General features: G+C 41.7%; 1 pseudogene; it reads left to right on the top strand.

The window, feature by feature from the left end:
* The first annotated feature begins 1,929 nt into the window (after window positions 1-1,929).
* The window catches only part of LOC120026180, a 41,343-nt pseudogene continuing 18,026 nt past the window's right edge, over window positions 1,930-25,246 (top strand).

Here is a 25,246-nt window from a genome sequence, read left to right on the forward strand (position 1 = left end):
TTTGTTGATCTTGTCCTTGAAAAACCGGAGTTCAGTGGAGGGAGTAAAGAAGTTGTTGTCACGGGGCTAAGCAGTTTTCTGACAGTGAAGAACAGAGTCCGGGAGTTCTTATTTGAGCTGTTAATGATGTTGGAGAAGTAGGTGGACATGGCAGCACTGAGGCCATCTCTGTAGGTAAGGTGGAGTTTGTAGGCCTCAGCGTGGACAGTGAGCCCAGACTTCCTGCTCAGGCGCTCCAGGCGGTGGTCAGCTTGCTTCAGGGCACGAAGCTCAGGGGTAAACCAGGGGGAGGTGGAGGAGGAGACAGGTTCCATTTGGAAGGGGTTCAGAGAGTTGAGGGAGACAGAGCAGTATTGTATTGGGCAGCTAGATCATCAGGTGAGTTGGGGGCGTGGTCAAGGGACAGGGCAGAGCAGATGGTATCGGAGAGTTGGAGGGAGTCAACAGCTTTGATGTTGTGGAAAGAGATGAGGCGTTTGTCCGTTTTGTGGGGTGTATGAGAGAAATCTCTTCCCTCATACAGGATCTTGTGGTCAGACAGTGGGAACAGGGAATGGGAAATATGAGCTAGGTTGACGCCATCAGAGCAGACGAGATCATATATGTGTCCCTTGACGTGAGTGGGAAAATTGAAACAGTCCAGAACAGGAAAGAAATCCGAGGCAAGTTTTGAGTTTGATCAGTCCACGTGAATATTCATATCGCCAAGCAAAAGTAAGTTAGAGTTAATGCTGCTACCAGCAGTATAGTTGACAGACCAGTTTCGACGTGAGCCACGATGCCCGATAAGCAGCCAGGGATAAGGACATCAGAGGAGAGACAATAGTTATTATTCAGGTAGCGAAGATCAAGGTGGGAGTAGTATTTGGTCGGAGAAAAAAACTGGGAGGGACAAACCATAGTAATCCAGGACAGAGCGCAAACAGGAGGAACAGAGAGGAGCCAGTGGGCAGGTGCATGACAGCGATTTAGATCCAATAAAATGTCAGATAAATCCACACAAACGGTTAAAAAAGCAGCATGCCAGAGCTCAACAAGCCTACTCTAACCCCGCTAGCAATAGAACCCACAGTCAAAAACACACTGAAACACTCTCAGTTTAGACATAGCACCTGGAATGTGACATTTCAACCAACCCCATTTAGTGAGTTAAAGTTCAAAACGTTCTCCTGCTCAATTTTACTATTTAAATTACCAGGACCTTCCCATAACCCAGCGTTTTGGCATCATTAATCACCCCAATCTCTTTCCTAATTTCTTTTGTCAAACGCAAAGGATGGAAGTATTTACTAGCTGGTTCTGGGGACACTACCATAACTTTCTAACGTTCTACTCCAACCTCTTTCTCTAGAGTGGTCCTGCACTTTACAGGTCTACTCTCAACACTATTCATTGTTTCCCCAGCAGTATTCATCCCTCCATCACCCTAATTATGATTTCTCTTACTCCTGTTCCTCATATTTACAACAGGTGTAATTAGCTGATCATCACTGGTTTTATCACCGTTATCAATTGCCCTAACGCTACCATCTGAACTATCCACTTGTACAGCTGTGCCAAAAAACAAACAAAGATACATCTTGTCCCTTAACCAAAAATGACTTCATATAGGAGTTTCGCCTGTTGTCATAGAGATTGATAGAGGACTCATCATGGATGTAACCTATTTTAGCATGGTCATTGTCAATGAGGGCTTCCACCATTTTAAAATAGTAAACTGGGTGGGGATTCCTATGAGTTGGGAGCAATCAGCCAATAAAGAAGAAAAATTGACTACTTTAAAATGGAGATGGAAAGATGAGCCCTCTATCTATCTCAATGGCCTGTTGTTCACACGCGTATCTATCCTCTCATTGGCTAGAATGGTCGACTCCCACCTGATCTCGCCTGCCTTCCATCTTTGAGGACATGTATTACCATTGTTAGAGTGGTCACTTGAATATCTTGTCAACATAAAGTACAATCTTCGTTGTGAATTAAATGTACAAATATGGCGGAGGTGAGTAAGAAAACCGGGCAGAAGCATCTTAGCTATTTGAAAGCTGTATTTTTCAGATAGATTGTGTTAAATCAACGGTGTCACTATCGACAGTGGTCTTTAAGGTTTTAATCTGAATTGCCGATTTTCAGTATTGTCATTTAGCATAAAAAAAATCTAATTTAGCGACGTCCTCGGTTACAGCAAATATATTTTTAACTAACCCTCCTATCTGTGGTTGTAGCCTAGCTAGCTAACAGTTCGCTAACGTTAGGTCCATCGCAGGGGTTCGCATCGGAGCATACTTTGCTAGCTAGCTACGTTACCTGGACAGCTAGAATGTTTCGTACCGATAAATCCAGTGAAATTCGATTTTTCTACAATATCAACTGAGATTATTCAAACGTATGTCGGTAACTGTGCTCAGTGGCATTGCATTTCGTTTTACTGTTGACAAATTAGGTAGCTACCTAAACGTTAGAAAACATTTAGCTAACGTAACGTTGTAGGCTACATTAAGTGGCTTTAACGTTAACGCGTTAGCTCTCGAGAATCCAGCATTGGGCCATAGTTTTTCTTAACACACCAGCTATCGTTTCTGGGAGCATAACACGAGCTAACTAGCTACAAGATTGTGGTTACTGCTGAACGTACATAGATTAAGATTTCATGCAATTTACTGGGGGGGTCAAACTATTATTTTTTTGGCTCTGGAGAGGGTTGAGTTATTTTTTATTAGGCACAGGGTAGTGCCACCCCCCCTCACGGTTTACATTCGGTATTCGCAGGTTTTACTTAAAAATTTCTTCCATCCTAGTCACATTTCCTTATCAAATTTTTGAAGGTGTTCTGGTACATCCCTTATGCACTGTGCTAACTTTCGCTATATCACAGGTCACTATGGTCTGACGGTCTATCCTGCACTCTATCCACCGTTCAGTGACGATAGTGGTAGGGGGATAATTTGTCCAGATCTGCAATAGGCTAACTCGCGATCATACCACACATAATAAAAACATTAAAAGCTGCATCAATTATAATATAAATCCACAACAAAAAAATAGGAATAGCTGATAGGCAGCGTAAAGACCAGGTGCATCATTGAGAATGAACGAACAGTGAAGACATGACACACAGCTCAAAAAGCTCCCCTATTGATCTTTAGGGGCAATGCAATTATCCTAGCTAGACTAGCCTACAACAATGCAACGAAACATGTCATTGTTTTCAAGCGAGTACAAAATTCTACTCAAGGTTGCAGTGAAAAAATTATTTGAGTAACAGCACAAAAGCCCTGTGATTTGAATGTTTCAATCGATTTGGCTCAGTTGTGGGTCTACTCTCGACAGTTTCTAAGGTCTAGAAAGAGTAGCAGGCCAGTCTGGCTGTATTTTTACTTCTGATACTGTATACTCTCTGTTGCAGATCATCATGCTCCCAAATCATCCTATAATAATGCGGCAGGCCCAGTTATTCAGGAAAGCTTAGTACACACTCAGCATCCTCCCCGAGCGGCTATTCTTCGCGCACCTAGAACCTACACTTTAATATATCCTAAATATGTATCATTTAACTTTTAAAAGGTATTACATTTTTATGTAGCCAGGGCCTAAAATTAACACCTGCCAAAAGCGGGTAGATTTTGGCATTGGCGGGTAAAATGTGTATTTCACCAGCCACTTTGGCGGGTGGTCAGTGCTCCACAGTGAGCAGTTAACTCGGTTTTGTGAATAGAAAGTATGATCACATGTATAGTAAAATAAATGCTGCAGTAGTTTTCAAAGTATTTCTGCCATTTTGTTTCATAGCTGGTAAATTAATTGCACGAAGTCAACTACGAACCCCATATAGCCTATTCCACCTCGTGCTGCAACACTGCCTGGCGGCGGACTGTGCGCATGTGAAGTGCTGAGTGATAGATACATTTTTAGAAGCGCTGCACACAGGCTTAAAAGTTGGTCAAATTTACTTGAAACGAAAGTCTACTGAAGTGAGACATTGTCATTGTTTCTTGTCTATTTACATTGTTTTGTTCACACGGTAGGTTGTTTTTCTATGTTTGCGTTTCAACTGCTAGCGAAGAGAAGACAACTTGTCTACTAGTCAGTCTCAATCTCACAGGCACAAACATGACTTGAGTCACGCTACCAATGTAACCTCCCGCCCTTAGAGGGGCAGGTGAACATTTGTCTTGTGATTTGATTAAAAGACTAGGTCACAAAAAATGTCATGTTAACAATATACTACATTACTTCTTACTAGTAATACATTTATTGTTTTAGAAACATTACAAAGCATACTCATGTTTATTTTTTTGTGTGTTATGTTGGTGAAAAAAATATTTTGTCTGGTAAATAATCTGAGTGGGTGGTAGATTTTTAAATCTATCTGCCACATTGGCTGGTGGACCAAAAAGTAAATTTTATGCCCTGTATGTGGCATCAACACAACCAGTCAATGTTTTAATCTGATTAGGCTACTTCAAAAGTCTCTTGAAGGCCTGCTCACATCCATAGAAAATATAATTTCAGCATCCTCAAAATGACTTGACATTAAACAGGTTTCCATCCAACCTTTTTATACAACTAAAGTAGCCTACATGTTAGATTTAAAAAAGTTAAAGACATTGTGACTGGTTGTGGACGCAGCGGTCTAGGGCACTGCATCTCAGTACAAGAGGTGAAACTACAGTCCCTGGTTCGAATCAAGGCTGAATCGCATCTGGCTGTGATTGGGAGTCTAATAGGGCAGTGTTGTCTGGGTTTTGCCAGGGTAGGCTGTCATTGTAAATAAGAATTTGTTCTTAACTGACTTGCCTAGTTAAATAAGGGTAAAACATATATATATTTTTTACAATATTATATTACTAACAGTTTTTGGAACAGTGTAAACAACAAATTATTAGTTATACCTGAGACTAATGAGAAAAAAATGTAAAGGCTTTTACAGCATAGCAAATATTTAAAAACAGCTGCAATTGTGAAATAGCTTTATCCAACATGTTGTGTGAGGCAGAGCTTACGGAATGAGTATGCTATTAAACAAACAAACTCTCAAACAGGCAACAGAAGCAGGATCTGCCTTATATATATATATATACACACACACAGTTGAGGTTGGAAGTTTACATACACTTAGGTTGGAGACATTTAAAACTCATTTTTCAACCGCTCCACAAATGTCTTGTTGGTCTTCTGTAGTTTTGTCAAGTCGATTAGGACATCTACTTTGTGCATGACACAAGTAATTTCCAACAATTGTTTACAGGAAGATTATTTCACTGTATCACAATTCCAGTGGGTCAGAAGTTTACATACACTAAGTTGACTGTGCCTTTAAACAGCTTGGAAAATTCCAGAAAATGATGTCATGGCTTTAGAAGCTTCTGATAGGCTAATTGACATCATTTGAGTCAATTGGAGGTGTACCTGTGAAGGTAGGCCTTGAAATGCATCCAAACTCAGTGCCTCTTTGCTTGACATCATGGGAAAATCAAAAGAATTCAGCCAAGACCTCAGAAAAAAATTGTAGACCTCCACAAGTCTGGTTCATCCTTGGGAGCAATTTCCAAATGCCTGAAGGTACCACGTTCATCTGTACAAACAATAGTACGCAAGTATAAACACCGTGGGACCACGCAGCCGTCTTACCGCTCAGGAAGGAGACGCATTCTGTCTCCTAGAGATGAATGAACTTTGGTGCGAAAAGTGCAAATCAATCCCAGAACAACAGCAAAGTACCTTGTGAAGATGCTGGAGGAAACAGGTACAAAAGTATCTATATCCACAGTAAAACAAGTCCTATATCGACATAATCTGAAAGGCCGCTCAGCAAGGAAGAAGTCACTGCTTCAAAACCGCCATAAAAAGCCAGACTACGGTTTGCAACTGCACATAGGGACAAAGATCGTACTTTTTTGAGAAATGTCCTCTGGTCTGATGAAACAAAAATAGAACTGTTTGGCCATAATGACCATCGTTATGTTTGGAGGGAAAGGGGGGGGGGGGTGGCTTGCAAGCCGAACAACATCCCAACCGTGAAGCACGGGGGTGGCAGCATCATGTTGTGGGGGTGCTTTGCTGCAGGAGGGACTGTTGCACTTCACAACTAGATGTCATCATGAGGGTGGAAAATTCTGTGGATATATTGAAGCAACATCTCAAGACATCAGTCAAGAAGTTAAAGCTTGGTCGCAAATGGGTCTTCCAAATGGACAATGACCCCAAGCATACTTCCAAAGTTGTGGCAAAATGGCTTTAGGATAACAAAGTCAAGGTATTGGAGTGGCCATCACAAAGCCCTGACTTCAATCCTATAAAAAATTTGTGGGCAGAACTGAAAAAGCGTGTGAGAGCAAGGGGGCCTACAAACCTGACTCAGTTACACCAGCTCTGTCAGGAGGAATGGGCCAAAATTCACCGAACTAATTGTTGGAAGCTTGTGGAAGGCTACCTGAAACGCTTGACCCAAGTTAAACAATTTTAAAGGCAATACACTCAAATAGTATTTGGAAGCATGTAAATTTCTTACCCACTGGGAATGTGATGAAAGAAATACAAGCTGAAATAAATCAATCTCTACTATTATTCTGACATTTCACATTCTTAAAATAAAGCAGTGATCCTAACTGACCTAAAACAGGGATTTTTTTTACTAGGATTAAATGTCAGGAATTGTGAAACTGAGTTTAAATGTATTTGGCTAAGGTGTATGTAAACTTCTGACACAACTGTGTGTATGCATGCATGCATGCATGCATGCATACATACATACATACATACATACATACATACATGAATAGTTTAAGTTAGGCTATTGATTACAAACTTAAGTTGGGGTTTTGTTTTCTCGCATTTCTTAGACAATTAAGGCAAGGGCTGTTTTCTATTCTCACTCTGCTGCTGCCTTCGCCACATTGTACTTAACATCAATATGCTGGTTAACTTTGCTGTTATGCACATCAACATGGTCTAGGAAAAGGCGCCATTTCAACTGCCTGTTTCAGGATTTCTAGCAAGCTTCCGGGTTAGAGTCCCGCACCTTGAAATTCGTTGCATATATTTTATATAATTATAAATATTGCATCAAAATGTAGAAAATCTGATTTCCCCCTAGCTGATCATAGTGTAATGAAACAGGCAGGAAGAGTGAGGTGGTCGGTGAACCCTCAGCCTTCTAGCCTGTAGCCCTGCTTGATAGACTGTGACACACAAGCATGCTGAAGTGACAAAGTTGATATCAATATTTAATAAACAGTTATTTGTGCCGCCCTTAGCGAACAACTCATAAAATGACCCAACTAACGTTACCAGTACCTTACTATTTAACAGCTAAGCAAATGGTGTCATGGTAATACCAATGACTGTATATGGTGACGTAAACTAGACGGTGGATTATCTTTTATGTTAACTAAATTGGGTTATAGTTTCATATATAACTTACTGTCATTGTGATGATTTTGCCTGTTTACTAGATGTAGCCTAGCTAGCTAACGTTATTCCAAATCTCACCCCCTACTATCTCTTTTTTTTAGGCTTCCTTTGGAAGTACAAGCCCAGGTAAGTTTTCTACATGTTTGACTTTTTGTTGTATTAATGCAGGTGGAACCATGAATTTGTTGTGCAGTACCAGTCAAAAGTTTGGACACACCTACTCATTCCAGGGTTTGTCTTTATTTTTTACTATTTTCTACATTGTGCTGACCAACTGGCAGGTGTCTTCACTGACATTTTCAACATGTCTGTAATACCAACATGTTTCAAGCAGAGCACCATAGTCCCTGTGCCCAAGAACACAAAGGCAACCTGCCTAAATGACTACAGACCCGTAGCACTCACGTCCATAGCCATGAAGTGCTTTGAAAGGCTGGTAATGGCTCACATCAACACCATTATCCCAGAAACAGTAGACCCACTCCAATTTGCATACTGCCCGAAACCGATCCACAGATGATGCAATCTCTATTGCACTCCACATTGCCCTTTCCCACCTGGACAAAAGGAACACTTATGTGAGAATGATATTCATTGACTACAGCTCAGCGTTCAACACCATAGTGCCCTCAAAGCTCATCGCTAAGGATCCTGGGACTAAACACCTCCCTCTGCAACTGGATCCTGGACTTCCTGACGGGGCTGCCCCCAGGTGGTGAGGGTAGGTAGCAATACATCTGCCACGCTGATCCTCAACACCGGAGCACCCCAGGGGTGCGTGCTCAGTCCCCTCCTGTACTCCTTGTTCACCCACAACTGCATGGCCAGGCACGACTCCAACACCATTAAGTTTTCAGATGACACAACAGTGGTAGGCCTGATCACCGACAACGACGAGACAGCCTATAGGAGGAAGGTCAGAGACCTGGCCGGGTGGTGCCAGAATAACAACCTATCCCTCAACGTAACCAAGACTAAGGAGATGATTGTGGACTACAGGAAAAGGAGGACCCCGTTCTCATCAACGGGGCTGTAGTGGAGCAGGTTGAGAGCTTCAAGTTCCTTGGTGTCCACATCACCGACCAAACTAGAATGGTCCAAACACACCAAGACAGTCGTGAAGAGGGCACGACAAAGCCTATTCCCCCTCAGGAAACTATAAAAATATTTGGCATGGGTCCTCAGATCCTCAAGAGGTTCTACAGCTGCAACATCGAGAGCATCCTGACTGGTTGCATCACTGCCTGGTACGGCAATTTCTCGGCCTCCGACCGCAAGGCTTTACAGAGGGTAGTGCGTACGTCCCAGTACATCACTGGTGCTAAGCTACCTGCCATCTAGGACCTCTACACCAGGCGGTGTCAGAGGAAGGCCCTAAAAATTGTCAAAGATCCCAGCCACCCCAGTCATAGAAAGTTTCTCTCTACTACCGCATGGCAAGCGGTACCGGAGTGCCAAGTCTAGGACATAAAGGCTTCTTAACAGTTTTTTTTCTACAAGCCATAAAACTCCTGAACAGGTAATCAAATGGCTACCTGGACTATTTGCATTGTGACCCCCCCCCCCCCCCCACCCCTCTTTTACGCTGCTGCTACTCTGTTTATCATATATGCACAGTCACTTTAACTATACATTCATGTACATACTACCTCAATTGGCCTGACCAACCAGTGCTCCCGCACATTAGCTAACCGGGCTATCTGCATTGTGTCCCACCACCCGCCAACCCCTCTTTACTCTTTACTGCTACTCTGTTCATCATATATGCATAGTCACTTTAACCATATCTACATACTACCTCAATCAGCCTGACTAACCGGTGTCTGTATGTAGCCTCGCTACTGTTTTTCACTGTCTTTTTACTGTTGTTTTCATTTCTTTACTTACCTGTTCACCTAATACCTTTTTTGCGCTATTGGTTAGAGCCTGTAAGTAAGCATTTCACTGTAAGGTCTACCTACACCTGTTGTATTCGGCGCATGTGACAAACTTTGAATTGAAAGACCCAGAGTTACCTCTGCTGCAGAGGATAAGTTCATTAGAGTTAACTGCTCCTCAGCTTGCAGCCCAAATAAATGCTTCACACTTCAAGTAACTGACACATCTCAACATCAACTGTGTGAATCAGGCCTTCATGGTCAAATTTCTGCATTGAAACCACTACTAAAGCACGTCAATAATAAGAAGAGACTTGCTTGGGCCAAGAAACACGAGCAATTGACATTAGACCCGTGGACATCTGTCCTTTTGGTCTGATGAATCCAAATTTGAGATGTTTTGGTTCTGACTGCCATGTCTTTGTGAGATGCAGAGTAGGTGAACGGATGATCTCTGCATGTGTGGTTCCCACCGTGAAGCATGAAGGAGGAGGTGTGATATTTTAGAATTCAAGGCACACTTAAACCAGCATGGCTACCACAGCATTTTGCAGCAATATGCCATCCCATCTGGTTTGGGCTTAGTGGCACTATCATTTTGTTTTTCAACAGGCCAATGACCCAAAACATACCTCCAGGCTGTGTAAGGGCTATTTGACCAAGAAGGAGAGTAGTGGAGTGCTTCATCAGATGACCTCGCCTTCACTCTCACCCAATTGAGATGGTTTGGGATGACTTGGACTGCAGAGTGAAGGAAAAGCAGCCAACAAGTGCTCAGCATATGTGGGAAATCCGTCAAGACTGTTGGAAAAGCAGTCTTCATGAAGCTGGTTGAGAGAATGCCAAGAGTGTGCAAAGCTGGCTTCAAGGCACAGGGTGGCTACTTTTGAAGAATATAAAATATATTGATTTGTTAAACACTTTTGGTTATTACATGATTCCATATGTGTGTGTTTTGATGTCGTCACTATTCTATGATGTAGAAAATAGTAAAAATAAAGAAACCTTTAAATGAGTAGATATGTCCAAACTTTTGACTAGTACTTTACATCATTCACCGTATTAACTAGCAAAGTCTAATGTTACTGTGTTGTTATTATCCAGTTGGCTCTCTGTCTTCAGAAGATCATGACTTTGATCCGACAGCAGAGATGTTGGTCCATGACTATGACGACGAGCAAACTTTGGAGGACGAGGAGATGCAGGAGGAAGGGACAAGCGTCAGCGCTGAAATAGCAGATTTAGAGAAGGTACAATTTTGATGTTCCACAGATGTCATTGTTACAAGATGCAAAATTAGACAGGCTAGAAATCTAAAATAATGCATCAAATGCATGCACCCATATTGGTTTTCATGTCATTGTACACTTGAGCTCTTTTTGTAATTAAGGGATTGTTCACTATTTGTTGGACTACATTTTTCTAAATTGAACTTGGCCATTTTTTTTAAACAAACCATTAACATTTGGGATATTTTGTTTCTTTCAGCTGTCGCTGGCAAAAGAGTATCTCCCGCTAATGTAATCCAATGGGGCCAATATTCTGAATCGCAAATGTTTTTCCATGACACTCCAAAGCAACGTGTAGCCTTGAGGTTGTACATAATAAATATGTGTGTGAGGGGTACTCAACTACTGTAGTAGTTACAAACTCCCAAGTCGCGACCCCCAAACGGTTCACACACCTCTTGTTGGAGGAAAGAACACTTTGCAGCAGTGTTTCTGCTGCACTAATTTAACTGTGGCGCTGCGCCACAGCAAATCATTGCCGTGGCGCTGCGCCACAGCAAACCACAGCAAATCATTGCCACCACGCCCAAAAAATATGAAACATTAAAAAATATTTGTCAATGGGCACTTTGAAGATGTTAGAACAGTCCACATTTTACTTTTCTTCTACAAACAAAATTAGTAATGAATAAGAACAATCTGACAAACCCATAGAATCATTTATCTATACTGAACAAAAATATACATGCAACAATTTCCAAAATATTACTGAGTTAGTTTAATAGAAGGAAATCAGTCAGTTGAAATAAATTCATTACGCCATAATCTATGGATTTCACATGACTGGGCAGGGCCATGGATGGGCCTGGGAGGGCGTAGGCCCACCCACTTGGGAGCCAGGTCCTTCCACTGGGGATCCAGGCCAAGCCAATCCGAATGAGTTTTTCCCCACAAGGGCTTTATTAGACAGAAATACTCTTGAGTATTTGTTTGTTCCTAGCTTTCATTCTTACTTTATTTCTCAAATCCTAAATAAGTACAAACTGCACCATTTTTTAAAAATGTTAGGATAAGTGGTTTCTGTGAGAAATACAGTTACTGTTACCCTAACAGGTAGGTCTACGTTATATTCACTGTTTATGCAAGTTTTTTTGGGACATAGAGTGCATTCGGAAAGTTTTCAGATCCCTTGACTTTTTCCACATTTTGTTACGTTACAGCCTTAGTCTAAAATGGATTAAATAAATGTTCCTTATCAATCTACACACAATCCCCCTTAATGACAAAGTGAAACAGGTTTTTAGAAATGTTTGCAAATGTATATAAAAATAAAACACCTTATTCCAGACCCTTTTGTTATGAGACTCCTGTTTCCATTGATCATCCTTGATGTTTCTACAACTTGATTGGAGTCCACCTGGAAGACCCCCATGAAATGGACAAAAAATGAATGGCAACATATTGCCATTGGGCAAAACATATACACGATCGCAAATACCACTCAAATGGACAGCAGTTCATTCAAAGCTTGTGGCAAATGTCAAGTGTCAGATGGCAAATTCAAAACTCCCTCTAAACAAGTGCTTTCTGGACAGTTTTTTGAAATTCTTTACTTTTCTTAATTTAAAAAAAATGTTTTTTGTCAATAATACATATAACAACCATATGAACATACCTTAGGCCTTATGGACAAACTCAATAAAATATCATGTTTTGTCCATTTGCAATATATCAAGAGCCCAGTGAACCATGGCCAAATGGCATAAGAAATGTCCAAATGCCATACATAGGTTTTGAAAGTACCAAATCAGGATGTTATGTCCATTTGCCGTATAGGATCATAGGAAGTCGGCTTCCGAACCCAAAAGTCGGTGAACCATGTCCAAATGGCATTTATACTGACCAAATGATATCACTATGTTAATCCCTGATTCAACCTAGGTCTATTTGTCATGTTTGATGAGAAAGAAGTGGGGCTCTGTCGTTTAAAAAAAAACATTTTAAATTATGATTTTTGGGGGAAAACGTCAAACTATTGATGTGCACTATTGATGCGCCCTACCCAGCTGTGGACCCATTGCACCCCCCTAAAGGCATTAAAAAAAGTTGCTCCTGGTAACCCGTTCTGATCACCAGGTGCACGGCTGACCATTTGCAATGGCTTACAATGGGCATTTACCATCATGAATTTGACATGCTCTAATATGCTGCAGAAATGCCCAATTGGCTGGCCCGTTGAACTCGGGATGGCCGGGCAGTGATAGTGGTTCCTCTCCATCGCTCGTTGGTGTTGATTTCAGTCTGTCATTTTGGTGATGGTTCATCACTGTTTAAACTTATTGCAAATAGACAAAAGTGAGCCATCAAGTCAGCGTCCATCAGTCAATAAGATATCATTTTGACACCAAACTGATACATACTATCACATATTATCAGAGCAGGCCTAAAATTCACAGCGCCTTCTGTTTAAACCATAATAAAAACGTAAAATGCGTAGTTACATTCTAGCTGCGGGTCCAGTTATGACATTGTGTAGGCCTAGCTGAGGTGACCCCCGAGTTTCGGTTCAATAGGTAATTCGAAGCCCAAGCAGCGACCTTAATTAGTGCTGAAAATTCCCTTTGTCCGGTCATTGCTACGGGGTCCCTGAAAGGGCTATCGGACAAACTTTAGGGTCCGTCTCTATGGGCCGAGGCGGTTTCAATGCACCTAGTCTTGTGACTCTGGGACTTTTCTAAATGTCGTCATTTTTGCGATGGTCAAAATGAATTGAAGTCATTGCAAATGTACGAGGCTGTTTCTCGGCCTGAAAACCTTCTAGAGCCATATATCTTACCGTGCGCTATCGACTTAAGCTCTAGAACATGTATATACAGTTTCAGAGCTCTAGGTCGGACGGTTCTTTTGATAGTTCAAACGCAGGTAACTATTGCAGGCTCTGTGTGTCTATTAGCCTCACACTGTGTCACTCCCGTGTGTGTGTGATTTCAGAAAATCACAGAAATCACGTAGAGCTCCGAAACGCCGCAACTGGATCTGTAATTTTTTTTGGGGGGGGGAAGCCCCCACTTAACTATCACCAATTGTACAATTTCTCATAAATTACGGTAGATAAATGGCTGTTTCTTTTTTCCTGACACCGTAGGTTCATGTACTTTGACGAGAGCGGTCAATTTAGCGCTCTATTACAGTTTTTGACCTTTAATGGCCTCAACGCCATCTTGTTTCTGGGCTAAAAGCCCATTTGGCCAAACCTGTGCTCACCGAGTTTCGTCTCCGAAGTCTTTTCCGTTTATGAGAAATGGCCATGTCACTTTGGTGTTTTGTCCATTTGCAATAAGCAGCCAGTTGCCATCTGGTGGAATTTTCCAGAACAGTGGAAAAATTACCTAAGATCTGACCCTGGAGCACGGCCTGAGGCTGTCGGCCTATTTGCGGACGTCTAGTAAGGGACCGTACATTTGCAATATGGAGATCCTCATCAATCATACGGGAAATTACATTGCCGTCCCTTATGTAGGGAATTCTATTGATTGGACATGATTTGGAAAGGCACACACCTGCCTAAAGGTCCCACAGTTTACAGTGCATGTCAGAGCAAAACCAAGCCATGAGGTCAAAGGAATTGTCCATAGAGCTCTGAGACGGGATTGTGTTGAGGTACAGATCAGGGGGAAAATACCAAAACATTACTGCAGCCTTGAAGGTCCCCAAGAACACAGTGGCCTCCATCATTCTTAAATGGAAAAAGTTTGGAACCACCAAGACTCTTCCTAGAGCTGGCAGCCTGGCCAAACTGAGCAATCGGAGAAGGGCCAGGGAGGTGACCAAGAACCCGACGGTCACTCAGACAGACCTCCAGAGTTCCTCTGTGGAGATGGGAGAACTTTCCAGAAGGACAACTGTCTCTGGTGGAGTGCTGCAATCAGGGCTTTATGGTAGAGTGGCCAAACGGAAGCCACTCCTCAGTGAAAGGCACACGACAGCCCGCTTGGAGTTTGCCAAAAGGCACCTAAAGAACTCCTAGACCATGAGAACAATATTCTCTGGTCTGATGAAACCAAGATTTAACTACCAAGCGTCACATCTGGAGGAAACCTGGCACCATCCCTACGGTGAAGCATGGTGGTGGTGGCAGCATCATGCTGTGAGGATGTTTTCCAGTGGCAGGGAATGGGAGACTAGTCAGGATCAATGGAAAGATGAACGGAGCAAAGTACAGAGATCCTTGATGAAAACCTGATCCAGAGAGCTCAGGTCCTGAGACTGAGATGAAGGTTCACCTTCCAATAGGACAACGACCCTGAGCACACAGCCAAGACAACATGGGAGTGGCTTTGGGACAAGTGTCTGAATGTCCTTGAGTGGCCCAGCCAGAGCCTGGACTTGAACCCGATCGAACATCGCTGGAGAAACCTGAAAATAGCTGTGCAGCGATAATCCCCATCCAACCTGACAGCGCTTGAGAGGATCTGCAGAGAAGAATGGGAGACGCTCCCCAAATACAGGTGTGTCAAGCTTGTAGCATCATACCCAAGAAGAGTCAAGGCTGTAATTGCTGCCAAAGGGGCTTCAACAAAGTATTGAGTAAAGGGTCTGAATACTTAATGTGATATTTCTGTTTTAGCCCAATAGGGTAAATGCAGATCGGCTGAAGCATGGGGTTGCCTATTTATTTATATCCACTATGCTGCATCAGTTGGGCTACAGGTGATAATGCTTATTGCTAATAGCATACCTGATCATATGGACCATGCATAGGCTATATGTGTGGTCCAATATGAAAACAAATATATTTTAACAAATAATTTTACCAGTATGTTATTTCAGGAGGTGGAAATGTTAAACTGTAGATGGTGTCTGCATCATTTTGATTTATTTTGGAGTATAATTTTTCTATTATTTTTGTCACCAGAATTGAGCCTCTTGTTCCTTCTACATAAATTGTCTGGGGGGGACCCCGGCAGTGGAGGCTGCTGAGGGGAGGATGGCTCATAGTAATGGCTGGAATGGAGTCCATGGAATGGTATCAACCACATATATGTTTGATACCATTCAATTGACTCTATTCTAGCCATTATTATGAGCTGCCCCCCCCCCCCCAGAGAATCTATGCAGGACACCATCTAAATGTAGTTTCAGCCCTCCCCTTCGATTCCCCTCCGACCTTTTCCTCCCACTGCTCCACATTTTTTCCAGAGCAAACACTGTTTTTGCAGTTTTAAAGCTAATTTCCTGGAATTCTACACATTTTGCCCTGTCATGTTCATATGATACTTTAGTGACTCCACAAAATTAATTGGGGCCCCCCGGGGGTTGAGGCCCCATGGGAACATAATCTGGGCATGATAACTGAATATTTAAATAACTGGTTAACCTAATTTACCTTGCTAACATGGGATAGTTGATCAACTGGAATTTTTGAACAGGCTATAATTAATGGCCGATACAATTCCCCTCAATACAATACTAGCCTCGCTCTGTACAAGAAAATGCTAGAAAGGCTGCCTCGGTGGATTGACAGCAGCCAAGGTGTGGGAAACGAGATTAATTTGTATTGAGTGAACTGTCCAATTTTTCTAATGTTAATATTCTGTCATAAATCTTCCTAACTGTTATGCATGAAGTTTTTTGTTTGTTATGATTTGTAAAACAAAATCAAGTCATCTTTAATCATTCAGGAGGGCAACATGCCACTGGAGGAGCTGCTGGCTATGTATAGATACGAAGCATCAATTGGCACCGCTGGAGGGTCCAGTGTGGGCGGCTCTTCTGTTGAACTTACGGACGAGCTACCTGATATGACATTAGATAAAGTAAGTAAGCACCGTGTCAATTTTGTACGTTGGACTTCCTCTTCTGTAATATTTCCATTCACTTGGAAAAGTTATCCCACCTGCAGTGAAAACATATTTGTAAACAAAATGTTAGTAGGTTGTGAGAGGGCTTTCCTTTTAAAATAATTTGCCTCAGATTCACTGTTGGATACTGGGGGTGTCATTGTGATGACAGCCTGAACATTGTATTCCTACTGCACTCTTTTTCCAAAAGATTTAGCAAAACCATTGTTTTTATGTATTGTATACACTACCGGTCAAAAGTTTTAGAACACCTACTCATTCAAGGGTGTTTCTTTATTTTTACTGTTTTCTACATTGTAGAATAATAGTGAAGATATCAAAACTATGAAAAAACAAATATGGAATCATGTAGTAACCAAAGAAGTGTTAAACGAATCAAAATATATTTGAGATTCTTCAAATAGCCACCCTTTGCCTTGATGACAGCTTTGCACACTTGGCATTCTCTCAACCAGCTTCACCTGGAATGCTTTTCCAACAGTCTTGAAGGAGTTCTTACATATGCTGAGAACTTGTTGGCTGCCTTTCCTTCACTCTGCGGATTGACTGACCTTCATGTCTTAAAGTAAGGATAGACTGTTTCTCTTTGCTTTTTTGAGCTGTTCTTGCCATAATATGGACTTGGTCTTTTACCAAATATGGCTATCTTCTGTATACCCATCCCTACCTTGTCAACACAACTGATTGGGTCAAACGCATTAAGAAGGCAAGAAATTCCACAAATTAACTTTCAACAAGGCACACCTGTTAATTGAAATGGATTCCAGGTGACTACCTCATGAAGCTGGTTTAGAGAATGCCAAGCGTGTGCAAAGGGTGACTATTTTGAAGAATCTCAAATATAAAATGTATTTTGATTTGTCACTTTTTTTGGTTACTACATGATTCCATATGTGTTATTTCGTAGTTTTGATGTCTACACTATTATTATACAATGTAGAAAATAGTAAAAATGAACTCTTGAATGAGTAGGTGTTCTAAAATGTTTGACTGGTAGTGTATGTATTGACTTATTGGTGTATTTTAATCAGGAAGAGATAGCAAAAGATCTTCTGTCAGGTGACGATAAAGAAACGCAGTCCTCAGCTGATGACCTCACACCCTCGGTGACATCCCATGAAACCAGTGATTTCTTCCCCAGAACACTACGTTGTAAGTTTAACATTGGCATCGTTCACTTCCTTGAACCTGTGGAATATCTTCCTTTTTGTTTCCCTATAATGCTACCGCTGACATGCATCATCTGACATCAGTGCATTTAGCAACCTGAAATATTTTGTGAGATTAAGTCCTAATGTAAAAGGTTTGTGGTAAAGTGTAATGGTAGTGTCCGCGATACAAATTTCGGGAAGTAGCATATCGAGCCGAGTTTGGCAACAACGAGAAGTGAGAGGCTAATCTCCTCCATGGTTGTTTCCATGCAGCTATCACTTCGCAGCAGAGTGAAGCAAACTCCCATGTGTGTGCAGATGCTCTGTGTGGGTGCTCACAAGTGTGGTCTCCTGTATCATGTTTCCGCAATATTTCTTTGTTTCATGCTGCTCGTATCGCTGATTCGCAGTTTAAGTTGACACCCCCTATGCACTGCAGTCCCTTTTACTTCCCTGTATTATCTCCTCACCTCCCACTATCTGCTTCTCTAGCTAATGCTATTTACGATGGAGACAAGGAATCGGAGGGTGAGGAAGATGGTGTGTGTCCTGAGGACACCAGGAAGGTGTGTATTTCAGTGCTTCTCATCATCAATCATTCCTCCACCGACTCCTAGTAGATGAGGCTCATGACACGTGGATGGCTTGTTACACTGCAAATGTCAACATAATGGTATTTAAATTAACTCATTTTTAAAAATCTGTTTTCAAAGGAAATCATGGTCGGGCCCCAGTATCAAGCTGAAATCCCTGCCCTTGTCTGTTGCTACGACGCCAATGAAAAAGGTCAGTGTGTGTGTATGTGAGATACCAAATATACATTTATAATTTCTCTCGCACACTCCACTCACTCTAGCTCTCTTGAAGATCAACTCTGAATTTAAATTGATTTAAGTGTTTTTTTGTCCTTCCCAAGGCATTGTATGAGCTTGTGAAGTGGTGAAATTCAATGTTAAGATGTTGAACAGATATCAGTTTACTTGATTTTCAATATATGTACAAAATCTGTTCAATATACTGAATGTAACGTCATATTCAACAGATATGATGTAAAGGTAGGAAGCTTCCAAGTGTTGTCCTTGTCTAAAAATGTATCCTCCTAGTGTATGAGAATGAAGACCAGTTGCTATGGCAACCTGATGCCCTGCCGGAGCAGACAGTGAAAGACTTCCTGCATGACACTTCCGCCCTAGTAGTTGATGGGAAGGTGGGGCCTGCGCTGGAGAGTGGTCTCGTTCAAGACAACGAGCAGGTACATTTTTCTTTCTTTCTCTCTTGTTCTCTAGCTCTCTTAACTTCTCTGGGATATGTGGAACGGTAGCGTCCCACTTGGCCAAAAGCCAGAAAAAATGTAGCTCGCCAAATTCAAATATATTACTATAAAAATCAATCTTTCATGAAGTCACACATGAAAGACACCAAATTAAAGCTACACATGTTGTGAATCCAGCCAACATGTCTGATTTCAAAAAGGATTTACGGCGAAAGCACACCAAAAGATCATGTTAGCTCAGTACATAGCCACAGAAAAACACAGCCATTTTCCCAGCCAAAGATAGTAGTCACAAAAAGCAGAAATAGAGATTAAATGAATCACTAACCTTTGATCTTCATCAGATGACACTCATAGGACATCATGTTACACAATACATTTATGTTTTGTTCGATGATGTGCATATTTATATCCACAAATCTCGGTTTACATTGGCGCCATGTTCAGAAATGCCTCCAAAATATCCGGAGAAATTGCAGAGAGCCACGTCAAATAACAGAAATACTCATCATAAACTTTGATGAAAGATACATGTTTTACATAGAATTAAAGATACACTCGTTCTTAATGCAACCGCTGTGTCAGATTTCAAAAAAACTTTACGGAAAAAGCACACCATGCAATAATCTGAGACGGCGCTCAGATATAACAACATTTCTCCGCCATGTTGGAGTCAACAGAAATACGAAATTGCATCATAAATATTCCCTTACCTTTGATCATCAGAATGCACTCCCAGGAATCCTAGTTCCACAATAAATCGTTGTTTTGTTCGATAATGTCCATTACTTATGTCTAAGTAGCTACTTTTGCTAGCATGTTTAGTGCACATGTCCAAACGCTCGCCCAGATGCAGGCGAACTCGGACAAAAACTTCAAAAAGTTATATAACATGTCGAATAAACTGGTCAAACTAAGTAGAGAATCATTCTTCAGGATGTTATCATAACTATCCAATAACGTTCCAACCGGAGAATTCCTTTGTGTCTCTAGAAGTTATGGAAAGCAAGACGATATCGTTTGGAACGCGCGTGACCAGGAACTGGCATTCTGCCAGACCAATGACTGAAACACCTCCCATCCGGCTCAACATCACAGTAGAGGCTTCATTCCACGTTCTACAGGCTGTTGCCATCTAGTGGAAGGTGTAGGAAGTGCAAACAGATCCATATCTTACAGGGAATTGAATAATCGATGAGTTGAACATCGATCAGCCTCAGAATTCTCACTTCCTGTTTGGAATATTTCTCAGGTTTTGGCCTGCCATATGAGTTCTGTTATACTCACAGACATCATTCAAACAGTTTTAGAAACTTCAGAGTGTTTTATATCCGATAGTAATAATAATATGCATATATTAGCATCTGGGACAGAGTAGGAGGCAGTTCACTATGGGCATGCAATTCATCCAAAAGTGAAAATGCTGCCCCCTATCACAAAGAAGTTAACTGATTAGTATTATTTGTCCCTCCCAAGGCCTTGTATGAGCTTGTGAAGTGTAACTACACCGTCCATGATGCACTGGAGCGTTATCGCCGGAGTGAAAAGTCCTCTGAGGGTAAAGTTGACATTTTTACACACAGATTCATATTGTATTAAAACAGTGGAGTAAAAAATAAATGTTCCACCTTTTTGATTTCAGGTGAAATGCCTCCCTGGTCAGAAGAAGAATGCAGAAACTTTGAACTTGCGCTACTCCTTTATGAGAAGAACTTTCACCTCATCCAGAAACACAAGGTAAGACCAGTCTTATCAATACAGTAGGACTTCAAAGATACAATGATGTCGGGAATGGAGGTCGTTCGGGAACACTGAAATATCTATAACTTTGAAATTAATTTAAAAACAAACAAACCATTCCATGTTTACATGTTTACTAATCAATTGTCCAGAATTTGTAAATCTGTGTTTTTTAGCTTCTTTCTTTGCATTTATATTGCCTGTTCAGTTGACCTGTCAGTTGGTAACTGAGGACTGGTTTCCCAAACACTTTACGCCTGTTTCTGGACCAAAAATCATGCTCAATGGATGATCTCCATAGGAACTGTTTTGTTTTTTTCTCCCAAGGACTATGCTTAGTCTGGAAAACCAGCCCTGAGTTTTGTAGCTTATGAGGTTCTACTGTAGATGAAATGGGGATATTGTTGTTCAATGCCAGTCATGTCCTGCAAGGACTTGATACATCTCTCCATTTAACCCTTCACCTACTCTTTCTCCTTCAGGTGAATACAAGGACAGTCGCTGAATGTGTCGCCTTCTACTACATGTGGAAAAAGTCGGAACGATTTGACTTCTTTGTCCAACAGAACCGGTTTGGGAAAAAGAAGTATAGCAGCTACCCCGGTGTAACGTGAGTGCCCCTTTGTCATGGATTGACCTCGCATTTTGTCTGATGTTAACCCAGAATGTGTCTTTTCCCCTCTTCTGCCAAAGTACAATGAGGTCATTCCCTCTAAGCTGCGCAAGTGCACAGGCACGCAGCTCCCCTTGGACTGCCGTGCAGAAGCAATACAAGCCCACGCCGAGAAGCACGAAATTAAACTTCGCTCAACTTCCTAGAGTTTTCCCCTTTAGTTAACACTATCAACGTTTCGCTCTGCTGTGGGAATTGTGCTCGAATCAATGCAATATTAACCACTTTCAATGTAACATATCGAAACAAAACGAGCTATGCAAGACTTGGTATGCAAAACTAACTGTGCAAGAGATTTTATTGTAGGCAGAGTGCATTGGTTTAGGGTTCTATTCCATTGACAAGCACGACTCAGGTCCGTACTCTACACAGACCGGTGTGCCATAACCAATCGGAGCTGCAGTAGGCCTATATATATGGATATGTGCCATTCACTTTGAACTGGATTGTGTTTACAGCATGAGCGGTAGTGAGTAGTTGTGCTTGTTTTGAGATCAAAGCGAAAGCTGCATGTAGCCACCTGTGCACATTTGTTCATATTCTTTGCTAGTTAGTGAGTTATTAGCCCAGTTATAGCTAATTTCTAGTCAACAATGGGGGAGTGGTTGCTTCCTACAAGAGCACAAAATGTGTGCATTTCTAGCCATCTTTGAAAGGGAGTCCGGTAAAGAGCAGTGTTGTATTTTGAGACGATCTTGAATATTCTAAGTAGCCAATATGCAGAGGGTAGCGTAATTTGTCTGATTCTCTGTGGTAATGGAATGGGAATAATTAATTTTATTTTGTAAAGTGGTTTCTTGCATCAAACAACACATTTTCAGTCACCTCCTTGTCTGAAGGACAAGTGGATAATCAGGTTAATGTTAAGACCTGCATGTTTTTTTCTCTCAAAGTCCTACATTTGAACTCCACACATTTGCTGCTACTGTAGGCCGAATGCTTTTTAGGATGTTGTGGGATGCATGTTTTCTCAAAAAAAAATTGTTGATGGTAGGCCACTCTGTTAGGCCTACATTATGATCAAATAGTCACAGTAGCCTACTTGGTCACTGTTCAAACTAAAGCGGGTACAGCCTCAGTGTTCACAGTAAACAATCGCCGGAAGTTGCACAGCATTTTCAAATCAAATGTATTTGTCACATGTGCCATGAAGTGCTTACTTACAAGCCCTTAAACAACAATGCAGTTCAAGAAATAGAGTTAGTTAAAATTTTGTCAATATTTTATTAAAGTAAAAAATCAAATCAATCAAAAAGTAACAAGAAATGTGTTACCGAGTCAATGTGCGGGGGTACAGGTTAGGTTAGTCGAGGTAATTTGTAAAGTGACTATAGATAATAAACAGCGAGTAGGGGTCAATGTAAATGGTCTGGGTGGCCATTTGATTAGTTTAGTTCAGCAGTCTTGTGGCTTGCGGGTAGAAGCTGTTAAGGAGCCTTTTGATCCTAGACTTGGCGCTCTGGTACCGCTTGCCGTGCGGTAGCAGAGAGAACTGTCTAGGACTTGGGTGACTGGAGTCTGACAATTTTTAGGGCCTTCCTCTGACACCGTCTGGTCCTGGATGGTTGGAAGCTTGACCAGCCTTTCAAAGCACTTCATGGCTACAGACGTGAGTGCTATGGGGCAGTAATCATTTAGGCAGGTTACCTTCGGTGCTCTCATGCGTGCTTCAGTGTTGCTTTCCTCAAAGCGAGCATAAAAGGCATTTAGCTCGTCTGGAGGGTTCCCTTTGTAGTCCGTAATAGTTTTCAAGCCCTGCCACATCTGACGAGCGTCAGAGCCTGTGTAGTTAGATTCAATCTTAATCCTGTATTGACACTTTGCCTGTTTGATGGTTTTTCTGAGGGCATAGCGCGATTTCTTATAAGCGTCCGGATTAGTGTCCCGCTCCTTGAACGCGGCAGCTCTAGCCTTTAGCTCGGTGCGGATGTTGCCGATAATCCATGGCTTCTGTTTGGGAAATGTACGTACGATCACTGTTGAGATGACGTCGTTGATGCACTTATTGATGAAGCCGGTGATTGAGGTGGTATACTCCTCAATGCCATTGGAGGAATCCTGTAAAATATTCCAGTCTGTGCTAGCAAAACAGTCCTGCAGTGTAGCATCCACGTCTTCTGAACACTTCTGTATTGAGCGAGTCACTGGTACTTCCTGCTTCAGTTTTTGCTTGTAAGCAGGAATCAGGAGAATATAATTATGCTCAGATTTGCCAAATGGAGGACGAGGGAGAGCTTTGTATGCGTCTCTGTGTGTGGAGTAAAGTTGGCCTAGAGGTTATTTTATTTTTTATTTTAAAAAATTCTCTGGTTGCACATGTAACATGTTGGTAGAAATGAGCTAAAACGGATTTAAGTTTGCCTGCATTCAAGTCTCCGGCCACTAGGAGTGCCGCTTCTGGATGAGCATTTTCTTGTTTGCTTATGGCCTTATATACAGTTGAAGTCAGAAGTTTACATACACCTTAGCCAAATACATTTAAACTCAGTTTCACAATTCCTGACATTTAATCCTAGTAAAAATAACCTGTTTTAGGTCAGTTAAGATCACCACTTTATTTTAAGAATGCAATGTCAGAATAATAGGAGAGATTTCTTTCATCACATTCCCAGTGGGTCAGAAGTTTACATACACTCAATTAGTATTTGGTAGCATTGCCTTTAAATTGTTTAACTTGGGTCAAACATTTTGGGTAGCCTTCCACAAGCTTCCCACAATAAGTTGGGTGAATTTTGGCCCATTCCTCCTGACAGAGCTGGTGTAACTGAGTCAGGTTTGTAGGCCTCCTTGCTCGCACACACTTTTTCAGTTCTGCCCACAAATTTTCAATAGGCTTGAGGTCAGGGCTTTGTAATGGCCACTTCAATACCTTGACTTTGTTGTCCTTAAGCCATTTTGCCACAACTTTGGAAGCGTGCTTGGGGTCATCGTCCATTTGGAAGACCCATTTGCAACCAAGCTTTAACTTCCTGACCGATGTCTTGATGTTGCTTCAATATATCCACATTTTCCTGCCTCATGATGCCATCTATTTTGTCTATTTCTATTTTTCTGCAGTCCCTCCTGCAGCAAAGCACCCCACAACATGATGCTGCCACCCCCGTGCTTCGCGGTTGGGATGGTGTTCTTCGGCTAGCAAGCGTCCCCCTTTTTCCTCCCAACATAACGATGGGTATTATGGCCGAACAGTTCTCTTTTTGTTTCATCACACCAGAGGACATTTCTCCAAAAAGTATGATCTTTGTCCCCATGTACAGTTGCAAACTGTAGTCCTGGCTTTTCTATGGTGGTTTTGGAGCAGTGGCTTCTTCCTTGCTGAGCGGCCTTTCAGGTTATGTCGATATAGGACTAATTTTACTGTGGATATAGATACTTTTGTACCTGTTTCCTCCAGCGTCTTCACAAGGTCCTTTGCTGTTGTTCTGGGATTGATTTGCACTTTTCGCACCAAAGTACGTTCATCTCAAGGAGACAGAACGCGTTTCCTTCCTGGATGGTATGACGGCTGCGTGGTCCCATGGTGTTTATACTTGCTTACTATTGTTTGTACAGATGAACGTGGTACCTTCAGGCATTTGGAAATTGCTCCCAAGGATGAACCAGACTTGTGGAGGTCTACAAAAATTTTTTCTGAGGTCTTGGCTGATTTCTTTTGATTTTCCCATGATGTCAAGTGAAGAGGCACTGAGTTTGAAGGTAGGCCTTGAAATACATCCACAGGTACACCTCCAATAGGCTAATTGACGTCATTTGAATCAATCAGAAGCTTCTAAAGCCATGACATCATTTTCTGGAATTTTCCAAGCTGTTTAAAGGCACAGTCAACTTAGTGTATGTAAACTTCTGACCCACTGGAATTGTGATACAGTGAATTATAAGGGAAATAAACTGTCTAAACAATTGTTGGAAAAATTACTTGTGTCATGCACAAAGTAGATGGCCTAACCGACTTGCCAAAACTATAGTTTGTTAACAAAAAATGTGTGGAGTGGTTGAAAAACAAGTTTTAATGACTCCAATCTAAGTGTATGT

Source organism: Salvelinus namaycush, chromosome 31 (assembly GCF_016432855.1).
Source record: "Salvelinus namaycush isolate Seneca chromosome 31, SaNama_1.0, whole genome shotgun sequence".
Lineage (NCBI taxonomy): Eukaryota > Metazoa > Chordata > Actinopteri > Salmoniformes > Salmonidae > Salvelinus > Salvelinus namaycush.